Source organism: Pteropus vampyrus, unplaced genomic scaffold, assembly GCF_000151845.1.
Source record: "Pteropus vampyrus isolate Shadow unplaced genomic scaffold, Pvam_2.0 Scaffold102, whole genome shotgun sequence".
Taxonomy (NCBI): Eukaryota; Metazoa; Chordata; class Mammalia; order Chiroptera; family Pteropodidae; genus Pteropus; species Pteropus vampyrus.
This window is the reverse complement of record NW_011888883.1, coordinates 146,865-164,571: the sequence shown is the minus strand read 5'-3', so window position 1 is coordinate 164,571 and position 17,707 is coordinate 146,865. Positions and strand designations below refer to the sequence as shown.

The 17,707-nt window shown below is 38.8% G+C and overlaps 1 long non-coding RNA gene, 2 other non-coding genes and 1 pseudogene across 3 annotated transcripts; 1 reads left to right on the top strand and 3 right to left on the bottom strand.

Moving 5' to 3' along the window:
• Nucleotides 1–4,020: 4,020 nt before the first annotated feature.
• LOC105295269 lies at nt 4,021–5,854 on the bottom strand. Its single transcript, XR_896137.2, has 6 exons — nt 5,771–5,854; nt 5,226–5,272; nt 5,070–5,132; nt 4,920–4,989; nt 4,590–4,643; nt 4,021–4,392 (listed from the first exon to the last, which is right to left on the bottom strand). It is a non-coding gene; the product is annotated as an uncharacterized LOC105295269 (long non-coding RNA).
• On the bottom strand, nt 4,474–4,542 carry LOC111742874. The gene has a single exon (XR_002781504.1). It is a non-coding gene; the product is annotated as a small nucleolar RNA SNORD50 (small nucleolar RNA).
• On the bottom strand, nt 4,768–4,837 carry LOC111742875. Its single transcript, XR_002781505.1, has one exon. It is a non-coding gene; the product is annotated as a small nucleolar RNA SNORD50 (small nucleolar RNA).
• Nucleotides 5,855–9,997: 4,143 nt separating the features above from the next.
• LOC111742867 lies at nt 9,998–10,116 on the top strand (annotated as a pseudogene).
• Nucleotides 10,117–17,707: the final 7,591 nt, after the last annotated feature.

Sequence of the window (17,707 nt, the reverse complement as noted above, 5' to 3'; positions counted from 1 at the left end):
AAACTCACACTCCAAGGTCAGAGACTGAGAAAACAATTGGAATACAACATGCTATGAGTCACTTTATAGTATGAGAGAGGACTTTATTTTACTTTGTTTTCAGCAGCATCTTTCCATGGTACATATGATCTTTGTCATTACTGGGGACAGTATTCCAGCACTATCTTGTTTTTTGCTGTTGTCGTTATTGTTGTTTCCGCCCCCCCCCCCCATCAGCCTGATCTCAAGGTCAGTAATTTTAACACTTTTACCTACATCCTCAATTTTCTTGACCCATCATTGCTCTGCTCCTCCCAGCTAATTTATCCTTAATTTTGAACTTATCCATTGATCTGCTGTTCCCAAGGCAGTTAAGCCCCATAGAATAGTGAAGAATTGTGCTGATTAACTATTTAAAATTATAGGTTTAAGCCTCAGCAGGCAGTTTAGCACTGCAAGGCAAACCTGTAACTTGATTGTAGTTAATGCCACTTCTTAGTCCACCGTGTCTGATGAAAACCCTTATTGCACTTACTAAATTCCTCATTTCACACCCTCCTGAAGACCACTTTGTTTGATACTTCACCTGATATCTAAGTTGTCCTCAGATAGTAACAATGCCCTGCATTAAATGCAAGGCAATCTCTAGCCCCATTGCCCAGGGTTATAAACAAATACTATTATTTGCTTAGTTCTCACCCTTTTCATTCCAAAACTCCTTGATTTTCAATCTATTTTCTGTTCCAGATATGGCAGTTAAAGACTTGACAACAGATTACCACTTCCCAGTGTTTTTCCCTTGACACAATACTACCTCCAGGATTTGAACTAAACATGGAGTGCCCTACTCTTTAGACTGTTCCAGAACTCAATTCTTGGACAATTTCTATTTATACTCACTCCCTCTGTGATCACATTTAATCTTACGTCTTTAAATTAATATATCATCCACATGCTGATGACTCCCAATTTTATTTCTCTAACTCAATCTCTCCCCTGAAACTCTGGACTCCTTTAACTCAAAGTCTCATTTGGGATTTGCCATCTGAAACTTAACATGTCTAAAATCAAGCCTCTGTAAGAGGACACTTTTGGGAGAGAAGGACATAGTCATTATCTTGATTGCAGTGTTTCATGGGTGCATGTCTATGGAAAAACTCATCAAACCGTACACTTTAAATGTACACTTTGTTGGACATCAATTATAGTCAATAGGAGGCAAGGGCACATCAAAAGTTTTGACTTCAGTAAAGTGATGCACTATAATTGTAAATGTTACTTTCTTCAAATTTCTGAAATGCTTTTCATTGAAGAGAACTAGAATCAACTAAGCATAACTATTAAGTTCCCAAATAGATTTAATTATACTGTACTCAATTTGGGATTCTGAGATTTTTTTCCTGTTATAACTCAGTCACACGGCATGTTGGGTCCTCAATGGTGGACACATAGTAAGGGGAAGAGGCCAGGACTTGTGAGAATGAGACAATGAAGTCTAGATTTCATATTGGAAATGTACCCTCCTCCACCCCAAGATGGTCCATAAAATTTCAAATATGACACATTTGTGTTCTGATTTGATCTCTGTATATACCCAAACATGTAGAAACAGTGAGGTGGAGAAAAGCCGGAGGCAATGGCAATATTCAGTGAGGCAACTGTAAGTATTATGCTTTAAATATCTGGATCTGAAACCAAACTTTTAGGAGGAAGGATGAGAAAGAGGGTCCCACCTCTATGAAGGAGGGACTGGCAAAGGATAAGCACACAATCCCAGTAACCTGGGATTCAAATAAAGGCTCTAATTCTAACTGGGGAACTGGTGTAAAAATCATGAAAATAGCCAAAAGCTCTTTCACACAGGCTGAGCAAACAGCAAACATTATGAAGCACATAATCAGTTCAGAGGGCACTTGATTGGGAAGCAAAGTGCAATAGGATATTGGATTTGTGGCAACAGAACTAATTTTAGAAAGCACCAAATGGTAGGTTTGAGCCAACTGAACTTTTAGGATAACCTGGAAGCACAGTGTAAGGCAGAGAAAAGAATTCCTATTGGCTACTCACTAAACCCAGACACAGTACATTCTGCTTTCAACTTCTGAAACCAGTCCTAACCAAGCAGATTCAACTATTATACTCCCATTCCTTTAGGTCACTAAGGCTTTTGAGTCTCCACTGAGTTCTCTATTAAGTTGCAGATATTCTGGAGGATAAATCTCTCACCTTGCTAACTTAAAGCCCCTAGTCTTGGCTAGTTGTTGGGTGTTGTATTATTACCTAATAAGTCAGCATTCACGTATCAGAAAGCTAGAACAGTCTAACAGCAAGACCTCTATTGTGTGAAATGAAAAAATCCTAAGTGTATACTAAAACATTTACATCAACTAGTAATTTTAAATTTTATCATGCATTGAGCATTCAAGTAATTTCAATAAAATATCATACCTTTTTGTACTCAACTCTCATTTCCCATTCAGGTGTGGAACACGCAGTTAATAGCACTAAATATGACTATGTACCTTCCACTGAAACTGTTTTAGGCAATTCAAATTATAGCTTTTTAGAGTTCTAACTCTTGCTCAAAAACATTAAGGGTACTTTTCTAACATTTCAGCCTTGTCCTTCACTTGTCACCCTCAGGTTCTGGAGCATACTATCTTTGCTCAGTCTTTATGCCTAAATCTTCCCCACATTGAGAGTTGACTCAAAAATTCACTTGTTCTGTCTTCAGATATATGGCTTGCTTTTCTTGGCGTGTTGTCACTACTGACATATAATACATAGGAAGTACCTTACGTTTAACCTCATTGGCAGAATCCAGAATGGTGCTATATATAACATAAATGCACATTGCCAATCTGATTTGAATTATATCTAAGGAAGCGTTAATATTACGATGGGAAGAAAGAGCAAAAACTGCAGGAAAAGGTCAGAGGGCTCATTTTGTCTATTTCACAACTTTTCTAAGTTTGCCAGCTCTGAGAAAAGATACTTAAGTTTGCCAGCTCTGAGAAAAGGTACTGAAAGTTTTGTGCAGGACCCTACTTAGTCTTTTATCACTCATTTAACATTTACTGTACAACCAAGAATGCTAAGGTACCTAGGCATTTAAATCAGTGAACATCTTATGAAGCATGTTAGAAAGTTCCTTATAGAACAGGACAAGGGGGAGGGTCAAGGGTGTAGATTGCAAATGTCAATTAACTCATGTCTATATAATAAAGAAATGCAACTAGGAATAGTCACCAATACACTACTTGGAAGTGGTTTTTATAGCTTCATGAAGAAATGTTGGAGTTACAAGATTGTCAATTGCTGCATTTTATATATCTTGCCTCAAAGGTTTTGTCTAAGGTCCAGCTTTTCTCATTTCATTTGATAATACCAAGATGCTTATCTATTGGCACATTACAGTAATTTTTCATTACAAACCTCAAGAGCCCCTAATTTCCCACAAAGTACCTTAAGTTCACTTTCATAGAAATATACTTAACCATGTTCTTGTACCTACTCTAACATATGGATACCCCAAATACTGAGCCATTTAATTTTATAGTACTTTGTATTTTAATGTGAGAAACACTCCTACAGAACAATTTTGTACATTGTCTTATTACTTGGGGCAAATTCACTATGTGCCTGGCCACTTAGCCACAGGATTGTTGTCTCACGGGCTTCTCCTGAGCTCTATGGGTTCAAAACGGAATTATTTTCATTTAGGCAAAAAACAAACAAACAAACAAAAAAACCCCCCACAAACATTTTAAGAAAAAGATGACAGCTCTTATGAGGAAAAAACTTGGTGTTTTGACTATGATGTTTAAATATGGGCTTGGGGATAATTTCAGTGACCTTCCTCATGACCCTTAACTGCTATGCTGTGTTTGATCTTCTTTCTCAGTACTATTTTTAGCTTAAACAGCCTTTCAAATTACAATTATATCAGGACTAAACATTGTGATGCCTGGTATCCCCTCATCCCCATAAAAGGCCCTCTCTCTCCACTTTGCTCTCATCTCTATTATTATATAGTCAACATAAACTTTCACTCAGCTTTAATTACATGTATTTTAAATTCAAACAGGTGACCAAAGATAAGACATTCATTTGGAAATTTGATTACAAGGCTAGTTGACTGAAATATAGTTTGATACACATTCCTAGCAACAGGTCTAATAAGTTTTATCTACTGGTTAACAGGTTTTCATTCTCTAGGGCAGTGTGACATGATTAAATATAAATAGCTTGAATCCTATGGATACATTAATCTAGACTTGATGTTGGTTGAGAATCTATTTGCACAATTAAAATATAATCAATCTTTATCTGCATGTTTTCTTTCCATGTCCATAAAATGAAGAACTTTTTCTGATCACCAGCTTTCCATTCAACATCTAAGTCAATCTTGGCCTAAAAAGGGAAAAACATTTGAGATTTACAAAAGCATTAACATCAGAACTTACTTAAATACTAGTGTCCTTATACTGGTCTATCTCAGAAGCCAGATCCGTATTGCTTTTTCAACAGAAATTCAGGTTCGGGATAGGATCATCACAGATTAAGACCAAGGACACAACACTGACTACAAGCAAAATAATTCCACTTACAGAAATAGGGACGTCAGAGAAAACTGGCTTCTTTCAAAGAGGAGTTACCACTCACTGTTGGCAGATAAAAAAAAGATTATTGGGTGCTAGTTTTTCCTCTACAAGATTTATAATCTAACAGAACCTTGTTATTAAATCCAGACAACAAAAATTTATTACATTTTTGCATATTGGTCTTATCTCAGAAGCCGAATCCGTACATGTTTTTCTTCAGGTAATCAGCTTCGGGATAGGTTTCATCATTGATTAGACCATAAACCAAAGCAACATTAAAAGACAAGCACTATATTAGAAAATACTATAGCAGACCTTGTAAGCCACACAACTTACTTCAAAACAAAGTAAGGCTGCTAGTCAGTGACATCCTTAGCTTCATTAGTATTCATCAACCCCCAAGATGCTGTTCAAAGACAAGAAAATTAGCTTTTAATATACATACAGACTAAACATGATGAATGAAAATACTAGTCCAATACACACCTGGTAAGATTGTCAGGTTTTAATCAAGTAACTTCCCGTATGTTTTGGAATTTTCCTTTGCATCTAATAAAAAGCAAGTTTCAAATGATTCGCCTTTTATTCCCGTAAATCAAGGTTTATTTCTTCAGTTTAAGAACTAAGCCCAACAGCACTTACCTCGGCATATCCATTTATCAGCTCCCTTACACCGAGCGCCATTGTTCCTGCGGGGGATCAATGTTTTAGACGAAGCATTCTCACAAATGCCACAGTTCAAGGTTTTCAGTACTAAAAACCTTCCCCGTCATTAATCCTATTTGCGCACAGCGCCACCTGGGTACAATTACAATTCAGTCTCCGGCAAAAATCAGGGACCTATTTTGAAATAATCGTTTGATCTGGCGACAGAACACACTCGCATTACTAATAAGGGCCTCTGGTTCTTAACGTAAAACTAAACCCTCGCTCCAAATCTTGGGAGTGTGATTTTCCTGCCGCCACTCAGGCTCAGCCGGCCGACTGCTCAGATTAAGTAACCAGGCCGCGCGCAGCGGTGGTGGCCAGCAGCAGCAGCCGCCACCACGAGTAAAGACAAGTGACGATCCGGCTGCATGCTTGCCACATACGAGCTCTCAATATACAAATCTCTAAACCTCTTCACAGCACTGCCGCCTCCGACTTAAGTCCGCACCACCGCGTTCTCATCCGCGACGAGTACTCACCGACTTCCCAGGAACGTCTCCCAAGTCCCGACGCAAAAGAACGCACTGCGCTGCTAGCAGTTCCCTATATAGCCTCTCTTGAGTCAGACTCGGGCTGCCCCGCCCTCTCACATCTATTGGACGCGAGAAAGACGGGGGCGTGGCCGTTCGATGAGGGGAAAAGCGAGAGCGCGCGCGGCGGCTCTTTTCTTTCGGGGGCTCGTTCTGGGGCGTGGTGCGCGCGCCGCCCGCACGCCGCGTGTTCGCTGGCGTGCTGCTCTCCGTCCCTTCCGATTCTGGCTCTACGTGGCGCAGGAGCGGCGCCAGAATTCAAACGAACAGGCGTAGTTGAAGGCAAGGCTAACGCCTGCCGTGTGCCAAGCCCGCCCTAGACGGATTGGGTGGCTCGGGACTGGGAGTGGATTTGAGCTTTGCAGCTAAGGGCGGCCTCGGTTTATGACCCATTCGAGAAGTCGAGCTGACTGGTTGGCTGGTGTCTGGAGGGAGTTGACCCCCAGCGGCCACCGCATGCGGGGAAAGAAATTGGCGGGCTGAAAAGCTCGCGTGAAAAAAGCATGTGAAAGCGCCGCGTATCTCCGCCGGTGCACAGCCGGAATACCGCACCTCGCGAGAGCCGGCCCTCCGCGCGGCACGCAGCCCGGGGCGAGGTCCTATGGGGCCCACCCCACCCGCACACTTCCGTGTGCTGGCGCTGCTGTCACACTCTATGTTCAGCACAGAGAATTCTCCCTGGGACAGCAAACCTGAGAGGTAAACACTCCGTTTGCCAGAGGAGAAAACTGAGGCCTAAAGCAGTTAAGTAGTTTGCCTAAATTCACAACTGAAAAGCTTTGCTATTTTTAATTCCTTCGTACTGTTGGTTACAACGAATGCAGGAGAAAGATTAACTTGAGAACTGTTGTAGAATACTTTGTTCAAACGACACTAAATTTCAGTAGCAACGGGTGTATTTAGTATGTGAGTAAAATATGTGTATATGTGCACACAAGCACACGTGACACTTGAACATTTCAACACTTGAAAATCCAAGTCTTCGTAGAGCTAGTTCCTAATTATTATTTATGCGTTTATTGTCCTTGTGTAAGGAACACACGGTTTTGTGCACCGCTCTTTATTTTTCTGCTTAGAACAATACCTGGTAAAAAGGTTGAACGAACGAATGAATGACTAATGTGCGGTAGCTTTTTAGAATATTAAAATGAAGACTAAATTCCAGAATAAAAGATAATAGTGAAAAGCACATTTCTGTAACAGGAACCAAAGTGATGAGGAATTTACTTGGCTAGGCTTTACGTACGGTTTCAGACATCGTTTTGTAATGCGCAATGTAAATTTGTATATTGCTCATCGCAAAATAAAACAATACAAACGGATATAAAAAGCAATGTAAAAGTTTATTTCCATATTACTGGGAATCTTCTCCATATTAACAGTAACCACTATTAACAGTTTTTGAAACTTCCTATGCATGTGAGATGGTCCTTGGCTTATGATGGGGTTATGTCCCAATAAACCCATTGTAAGTTGAAAATATCTTAAATAGAAAATGCATTTAATACACCTAACCTACTGAACATCATAGCTTAGCCTAGCCTACCTTAAACATGCTCAGAACATTCACCATTAGTCTACAGTTGGGCAAATCATCTAGCACAATGAATACAGTGTAGAGTATTGGTTGTTTGCTCTCGTGACCATGTACCTGACTGGGAGCTGTGCCTTGTTTCCTCTGGCTAGCATCAAGAGAGAGTATAGTACCATATATTGCTAGACCGGGAAAAGAGCAAAATTCAGAGTTTAAAGTATGGTTTCCACTGGATGCATCATATCACTTTTGCACCATTGTAAAGTTGAAAAATTGTAATTTGAACTATTGTAGATTGGGAACTGTCTGTATAAATATATGTTCATATATTTTTCACATACAAATAGGATCTATATATTTTTCTGCAACTTGCTTTGGCCCCTTGTAAATGTCAGACATCTTTCTATATCAGTGCATACAGATGACTTTATTCTTGTTTATAGCCTGCATAGTATTCAATTGGAAGTATCATAATGTAATCATTTTCCAGTTTTCCACTATGTCAGACAGTGCTGAAGTGAATTTTAGATTGTCTCATGCTGAGCTCGTGAGAATATCTGCCAGATCAATTTCTAGAAGTGAGTCAAAGGTTCTGAGAACTTAAATTTGTTGTAGATATTGCTTAATTGCTCCCACCTTCCTTCTACTCTCCCAAAATGCTTGTGTCATGATTATATTTTAAAGTGTGTTTTACTAATTGAAAAACATGCATGATTGATATGGCAATTATTACATAATTGAAATTGAAAATGATTACTGCCTTTGTTAGTTTTGAATAAGTGATGTGCTGAAGACCATCAAAATCATTTGGTCAAATCAGTACAAAACAATGAATTACTTGGAGAGCTAAAAAGTATGGATTCCTGGACACTCACCTGGAACTAGTTAAGCAGGCGTTCCAAAAGTGAGACCTAGGAAACATTTAAACAAGCATCTGGAGCAATGTTGTCCAAGAAGAACATAACATGAATCATAGCGAGTTGCTTATGTAATTTTAAATATGCTAGTAGCCACATTTAAAAAAAGTTTAAAGATGAAATTAATTCTAATACATTTTATTTAACTCAATATAACCGAAATATTTTCATTTCAACATATGATCAATGTTTTTGAGATATTTTACATTCCTTTTTTTTTGTACACAGTCCTCGAAGTTAGGTGTGTATTTTACATTCACAGCACATTTCAATTTGACTGTTCACTTTTAAGTGCTCCATTGTCACATGGCTAGTGGTTAATGTATTGGACAGCACAGGTCTAGGGTGATTTATATATGTAAGAAATTTGAGAAACACTGTGTTAGGGTAAGTGCAGTTCTGTACAACTGACACATATTCTAGTCATTTTTTAAAAAAGTTCCATATTTTAACTCAAACTAATAACTAACAAATGCATTGCAAAATGAAACAAATCCAGAGTCTGATTATTGACAACACTGCCCTCCAGTGAACATGGGTGATAACTGTGAAGCCAGTACACAACTCATTCAAGATGTTTATCTCTTCAAGGAACAGAAAAACATACTGAGGGTTGAAACCACCAGTCATTGCTCCCACACCTAAAACAGTCAAGCAGATTGCTACCAAGTATTTGAAGGGATTTACGAAAGACCATATAACGGTCAAGGCTGAATTTAAAACTGTCCTTGAAGAATTTAGTGTACTGAAAATAAATTCTTATATTCTGTAACAAATATCCAGATTATGATTTTAGTCATTTTTTTGGGAAGAAATGTTCAATGAGCCCTGGTGAATGCAATGTGCTTCAGGGAAGGCTAATATGAATGCACAAAGTCCTTATCCTTTCTGAAGGAGTTTATGGTTTAGTAAGAACTATCCACCCAACTTTAGATACTTTTGATTTAAAAATTAGTCATTAAAGATTGTGGGTAAGATTATACTGTGAACCAAAAAATGTTTCAGGAAGTGTTTGGGGGAGAAAGGTTAAAAGCAGAGTTTAGAAATGAGTACTGTCATTTACATGAGATATCGTGAGGGACACCACTATAATTTTGGCCATGGAAATGGAAGTCAGGGAAGAGAACAAAATATGGTAAAAACTTATTTGCCATAAGGGTCTTGTATGCATAGGATCATCTCATCTTCAAAATAATCCTATTATGTATTTTTAACCTTATATTAGAAATGAGGAAAGTGAAGCATAGAGATCTCAGTTAACTAATATTCCCAAGTCTTCTGACCCCAAACTCATAATTATGTCACCAGGACATGATATTACTGTACTGAAGGAAGAAATAGTAGTAAGGTGATGAACTCTAGAGGAAGATAGGAAGTGGAGTGAAGCCTGGGCAGCCAAGAGAATGGCAACTCCATTGACAAGAAGAGGGAAGTCAAGAGTTACTGATTTGAGAGCAGGGGAAAAATGATTCAGTTTTGGTTATGTTAAATTTTTAGTGGAACGTTCAGTTATATTTGTCCACTGGACCATCAGATACGTAGAAATGAAGCCCAGGAGGAAAGTCAGAAGTCACTGAAGTCGTGTATACACATGAGTGGGAGAAAAAAAAAGGCTAGCAGCAGTGGCCTAGATTCAGTACCACAGTGTGTGCAGATATCCGGCAGTAGACAACCTTTGAAAACATAGTCAATATACATAAAGATCTGATTAGATAATGCATAAGAGTCTATGACCATGCTACCCTGAACAAGCCCAATCTTGTCAGATCTTGGAAGCTAAGCAGGGTTGGGCCTGGTTAGTACTTGGATGGGAAACCACCAAGGAAGACCGGATGCCGTAGGTGTAAAAAAAAAAAAAAGGTATTGTAAGCTAACAAGATCCTTGCAATTTGTGAGGTCAACCAAGGGTTGCTTCACCTAAAAAACAAAACAAAACGAAAATGCATGAGAAAAAAGTTCACTATTACAGCTTTTGGTTAAATCATGGGAGAAATATGTATGCCTCGGTAAGTATTATAAGCATAATTAACCTATTCAGAAGCAGGAAAAAAACTCAGCCTTCAAAAATAAGAATTATCTGATAAGGGGTTAATATCCAAAATATATAAAAAACTCATACAACTCAATAGCACACACACACACACACACACACACGTGTGCACACACACAAAACAATTAAAAAATGTGCAGAAGATCTGAATAGACATTTTTCCAAAGAAGACATAGAGATGGTACATTAAAAGATGCTCAGAGGGGAGGGGAATTGCAGGGCTGGGAGAATGGGGTGAAGGGTTAAAGAAGTACAAATTAGTAGTTGATAGCTGGTCATGGGGATGGGGAGCACTGCAGAGGGAATGCAGTTAGCATTAATAGGATGGCTAGGTGAAGGGCCAGGGGAGGGAGGGAGAAATTGGGGAGATCATTTTATGAACTATATAGATGTCTATCCAAAGTACTGTATACTTGAAACTAATTTAAATAAATAAATTAAAAAAAAATCAATGCAAAGAAAAAAAAAAAGATGCTCAGCATCACTAATCATCCAGGAAATGCAAATCAAAACCGTAATGCCATATCACCCCACACATTAGAATGGCTATTATCAAAAAGACAAAGATAACAGATGCTGGTGAGGATGTGGAGAAAAGGGAACCTTTGTGCAGTGTCAGTGGGAATATAAATTAGTGTAGCCACTATGAAGAATGGTATGGAGGTTTCTCAAAATGTTAAAAGTAGAACTACCATGTGATCCAGCAATTCCACTTCTATTTATCTGAAGAAAATGAAAACACTAACTTGAAATGATATATGCACTCCGTGTTCATTGCTGCATTATCTATAATAGCCAAGCTATGGAAACAACCTAAGAGTCCATTGGCGGATGAATGAATAAAGAAAATGTGACACACACAATGGAATGGTATTCAGCCATAAAAAGAAAATATTGCTATTTGTGACAACATGAATGGACCTTGAGGGCATTATACTAAATGAAATAAGTCAGATAAAGACAAATACCAGACGATCTCATTTATGTGGCATCTAAAGAAAACCCACAAAAAATCATGGATGTAGAGTACAGATTGGTAGTTGCTAGAGACAGTTTGTGGGGTTTGGGCAAAATGGATAAAATGGGTCAAAAGGTACAAACTTTCTGTTATAAAATAAGTTATGGGCATGTAATGTACAGCATGATGACTATAGTTAATGATATTTGAAAGTTGCTGAGAGCAAGTTAAAAAGTTCTCATCACAGAGCAAAAAATTCTGTAACTATGGTGACAGATGTAACTAGACTTACTGTGGTGATCATTTCACAATGTATGCGAATATCAAAACTAATATGATACATGTCAATTATACCTCAATTAAAAATAATTAAAAATATATAACAATTAAAGAATCTCACCTTAGTCCATATAATATATTTTTTTCTAGTGTCTGAATTGAACTGGTCGGTAAACTCTAGGTTTGATGGCAGGACAGACAGCTGTGAATTGAAGTAAATCTCGTGAATATGCCATGAAGTAGTAAAACTAATTTTAGGGAAAAAATTCAAGTATATGTGGAAATGTCAAGGAGGCAGTTTGATAAATGAGTCTGAAGTTCGGAGGAGAGTTCTGGGATTGAATGTCATTGGCATGAGTAAAGTATATAAAGCATGACATTGACTGAGGACATCAGGGAAAGAGTATAAATAAAGATGAGAAGGCCCAGGACAGAGTCTTAGAGCACTGCAAACAGTTAGAGTACCAACAGAGAAAGAAGTGCCAGCAAAGGAGACTCCTCGATAGTAAAAATGGACAGTATTATCTCAGAAATGAAGAGTTTTAGGGAGATAGGTCAATTGGAATGAATGCTTCTCAAAGGTCGATTAGGTTAACAGAAATGACCATTGGATTTGGCAACATGAAGATTATCAGTGATGTTGTAAACACAGTCTCAAGTGGAATAGCAATGATGGAATCCCAGTTGAAGAAGACTAAGGAGAAAGTGAGGTGAGAAGGCAGAAATGGGTCAGAAGCTGAAGAAGGTTATAAGGTCAAGGGCCTGCTTTTTAAATGAGAGACACTAGAGCATGGTTACATGCTCACAGGAGTGATTTAGTAAAGGGAGATTTATGATGCCGGAAAAAGAGACAAAAGTTACAGGAGCAAAATCCTTGAGAAGATAAAGAGAAGATCTTTTCCAGAATACAAATGGAGGTAGTTGGAATGGAGATAACAACTCATGTATTTTTTCTGTTAAAATATAAGGCAAGTCTATGGCCATGCCACCCGGAACATGCTCAGTCTCATCTGATCTCAGAAGCTAAGCAGGGTCGGGCCTGGTTAGTACTTGAATGGGGGACCACCTAAGAATAAAAAAATATATATATAATGGCAAATGTTGAGAAAGGCAGTCACGCATAGCCTATTGACCCTTGCATAACTGCATAAGAGTGTGCCATGGGCCTGGAACATTTTCTTTCATGGAGATAAGGAGCCCTCATAGCCTGTGCCGGGCATATAGACTTGTTTGGAAATATCCTTTTCTATTTGGGGCTTGAAGTATATTTCTTTGTTCTGCTAAACGTGTGTGCATGGCCAACCCCACTGCTATATCGGTTCCTGGTAGGAAGGGAAGGATGTCCTTCACCTGCAGCATGGGAGGGGTGTGTGTGAATGATCTCTCTGTGTCAGCTTCAGGGCAATATGCGCTGGCCCCAGGGAACTGACACTCACTATTCAGACTGATCTTGCTCTATCTTCTTTCTTCATGACCAAAGTGTTGTCCCATCCAGTCCTGTGTGTGTTGTGTCTTTCTTGGCAACTCCAATACCTGCAAACTGCAATGGGTTGGCATCTTGGTACTGCTGTTCCTGGTGGTAGGCAACAGGTGTCACTTGCTTGACAGTTCGGTGCATTGAGCAAAGTCACCAATGAAGTACATTATGGCATGGTGGAGACACATAGAGTTGGTCAGTGCAGCCATGCTAGGGTAATGCTAGCTCCCAGAGCGGGTGTTGGCTGACTGTGATGCTGGCCTCCCTTTGGCTGAATGGGATAAATGTGATGCAGATAAGCTCCCAGTCAACAAGGATAAACTTGTGTGACAAATGAGGGCAGAAATGTAAGAGGTGGGTCCTAAATATTTTTTTTAATAAAAAAAAATTTGGTTTCTAACCACTTTTACACTCCCATACCATCCTCTGACTCCACATGCCAGGAGCTGCAGATGACACCTGAGGATGAATCAAAGGTCCCTGTGTAGGAAGGTCTGTCTGATCCGGGTTGCTTAAAAGCTCCAAGTAAGACCTGTTTTCACTCAACACAAAACCACTGATGATGTTGCTCAAACTGTAACTGATGAAATGAGGTCCTTCTCTGAGAATGAAATAAGAAAACTGAAAGACAGATATGATCAGAGGCCCAGGGAGTCTCATGTGGCTTGTTCAGTACCCAGTTTAATAAGGAGGCCTGGCCAACCCGATGTCTCAGATTGAGTGGCTCTATATACTCAGAGGGGAAGTTAACCACAGACATGCCACCCCTTCCAACCCTGCCTCGCTGAAGCATGTTTTTTCCCACATCGAACAGGCAACCGATGGGACAGAGATAGAGATAAGCCCGTGTTGCCTTTGATCTGAATTACAAAGAGTATGAGAACAGTATTCCCAACAACAGGGACTTCCCTAAGACTAAGAGCCTCTGGAAAACCATTCATAAAGCCATAATGCATTTCAGATAAAAGCCCAAAATACCTGACTGACTATATTAGGGATCCTCGACCCTTGGGCTGCGACCAGTAACAGCCTGTGGCCTGTTAGGAACCAGGCTGCACAGCAGGAGGTGAACCGCGCTAAGTGAGGAAAGCTTCATCTGTGTTTGCAGCTGCTCCCCAGTGCTAGCATCACTGCCTTAGCTCCACCTCACATCATTAGGCATTAGATTCTCATAGGAGCACTGGTCCTTGGTGCAAAAAAGTTGGATACTGCTGGACTATAATGCTCTACCACAGAGATTGTGGAAAGTACAATGGAGGTCTTCATGGGACAGAAGCCACTCCAGTGGAAGACCCCATTATCTCTGTTTTTGTCCCCTAAAATGACCATGGAGGAAGCAGTAGAAAAGCTCAACACAAAAAAGTACTTACAAAATATAGTCAGTCATCACATTTGGTTGTATGATAACAAATAACTGGCAAACCTTTGAGGTGTATTAGAAAATTAATAACATAAAACTATGGCATGATTTAATCCTCTTGAAATATTTTTAAGAAATCTATAATAGCTGTTTGTCATCTAGCTGTTTATCATTTAGAGGTTCATGAAATTCCCTAAAATCAGAGTTTAAAATACACAATACGTGATTGTATATTGTAAAGCTAGAGAGTGAAAGGTTTGACACAAACATTCAGACCATGGGAACTGTGTATCTACCACACCAACCCTGGACTGTTCAACAGTGGGATTCTGCTCTGTATGAGAAGTAACTTCTATTTTGTTTAAGGCACTCTTCATTAAGAGTTTTCTCATATTCAACTAAAGCTAATCCTGACTGACATGAAGGGATATGGTATGAACAGGTAAAGACCTTTAACATATACATATCATTCTGATGAGAATTAGGAAATCTGCTTGAGCAAATTCAAAATCTGGATAGAAAAATGAAAGAACAAAAGTAGAAGCTGTAACTTTTGGCAATTCAGGGAAGCCATGTGGAGACAAATCTGATGAAGGCATTTCTTAGAGCATTTTACACAGTCTACTGGTTTTTATTCAGTTAGAAAGAAGAAATGGGATAACACCAGTATAGATCTCACTGTATTTTTAAATAAGTCAAATTTTTTTGCCAGATTTCAAGGGCCAAACTTGTTGGGAACTTAGATGAGGCTACTTTGGCTCATTATACCCAGTAGAATCACTCCATGTTTCCCTCTCAGAAAAGACGTAGCTTTTTAGAAAAGTCTGAGCTGAGATTGTTCTTAGGGGCAAATTAAAAAGTCTTTGTGGCAAGTGAAACCTGCCTAGAATAGAGGGAAAAATACCTTCAACTGAGAGAGGAAATTAATGTATCAATGGATTATTCTGTCATGTGTCTCTGCAAATATTGTTTCCTCATCATTTCTTCCTTTGCTTTTATATAGATCACTTTGTCATTTTTCGAGACTTCTTCCTTAGAACCCTCATTCTTCCCTGATGAAATATATACTTTAGTTATGTATGAAATTTGACAACTATGACAGTTTGAGTATATGATGCTTCAGATCTCATCTATTCCTCATTTCAGTTCGTGTTTGATAACTTAACATTTCTAATTCTTCAGCAAATATTTCTTTATTAAATTGCCACTTCTGATTTCTTCTTTGAGCTCTTTTTTCTGTGTGTGCAATTCTGTTACCAACTCATCTTTGATCTTTATCTATGGTGATTTGTTTCAGTGAGAATGATTATGAAGACTGTTGATGTAAGAAATGTCCAAACCTGTAGATTTTTTTGAGTTTATTTGAGCCAAACTGATGACAATTTCTTGGAAGCAAAATCTCAATGGATTGTGAAACTGCTCTGGAGAATGGCAGTTCTGCAGCTTATTTTATACAGTAGAATTAAAGGAGGAGATGTAAGGAGAGTTACACGAAATCCATTGGTAGTAGATTAAGGAAGCGGGAGAAAGCAAAGCGGGCAAATCTCTGGGACTGGATAAAAAGTAAAACGTAGAGACACATACTTCTTTGACATGAGTTGGTCCAGGCTAATTAACATTTACAGCACAGAGAGATGGTATGTGGGGAACAAGATAACAATGAGGTGTTCTGCGGTCTCTTGCTCTGGTATGTAGGTGTGCCCTAAGGGGTCTGGAAAAGGAGATACTTTGACATTTCAAAGGTATGTTATCTTAGATGCAAAAAGACAATAGACAGGCTCACTTGAGGTAAAGACTGCCCTTTGTTAAGGAAGCTGCAGGCCTAGGACGTGATTACTACCCACCACAATCCACTTTAGGTTAGTCATTTTTACGTTCAGACTATCCTATGCAGTTACTTTCGTTCTCCGAGTTTGTAGGGTCTACCACATTGGCCTCGCCTGAGCTTGTCAGGTTAAGTATGTGGCCCCTTTTTCGTTCACAAGATGTTTGAGGAATTTTTATTATTTACTGTACAACCAACCTGTTTCTATCTAGGCCTTATTATTAGGGCGAATCTGGCAGGAATTCTAGCCACAAAGAGTTGTCCCAAGCATGGGGCCTCAGAGGCATGGACTGGATCAACTTTTCCTGGAGCAATTGGAAACTTCTCAGATCAAGAGGTAATTGAAGCAAGGGAATTCAGAAGTAGGTACCAGCAGAAGAATATCAAGCATCGGGTCCAAGGAGCAAGTTCTAAGCCAAAAACTGTAGGTGATGTAAGGATTCAAGAACCAGGTTGACCAGGACACTTTACTTTCTGGCTCCTGGGACACCTCTTTTCCCTGGTTCAGATGATTTCTTTGCTGCCTTCTCTTCCTTTACCTGTCTCTTGAATGTAAGAATGGTTCTGTCCTTGGTTCTCTTTTCATACTATTCATACCCTCTGAGTGATTCAATTTACTGAATATCTGCTATGTGCCAGGCACACTGTTCTAGGAGCAGGGGTTATAGCAGCTCTGATGGAGTTTTTGTTCAAGTGGAAGACACAGTCAGAAAAAATATATAATTAAGCAAGGTAATTTCAGATAATGATAAGTACTGGGAAGAATGTAACACAGGATGATCTAATTAATAGAGCATGGATTCTACAGAGCAGAGGGACCCTTCATGCAAAATATGGGGTGAAATTGCCCCAAAGGAAACAGTTGGTGTGCAGTTTCCAGACAGAGGGAAAAGCTAAAGTAAAATAAAGTTGATATAATCAAGGAACAGAAGGCGAATGTGACTGGAGTGCTTTTAGAAAGGCAGAGAATGGAAGGAAATAATTTTATTTTATTTTTTTGTGAGTGTGATAGAAAGCCATTGGGGGTTTTAGGCAGTAGAGCAGCAATATATGATTTGCATTAAAAAAATTTTTTTTTTGGTTATTTTTAATCTTTTTTATGTTCAACATATTACAGACAGAAAAATATATAAAACTGATATATACATTAATGAATTATTAAAAGTTGAACATCCCTGTAACTCCCACCTAAGTCAAGGTATAGAATTTTGCCAGCCACCCCAGATGCCCCTTATATGTGCCTCTTCTTAACTGCAAGCCCCATTCTATCCTCTTAAATTAACAACGATCAACTTCTTGCTTTTCATTATAATTTTATTACCCATGTATGCATCCCTAAACCTTATCATTTAGTTCTTTCTTTTAAGTCTCTTTTAATATGTGGGTTCCTCCTCCATCTCTTTTTATTTTTTCCTCATATCTTATTTGTTGAGGAAATCAAATCATTTGATCTATATGGTTTCTTTGATTTATGCAGATTGTATCA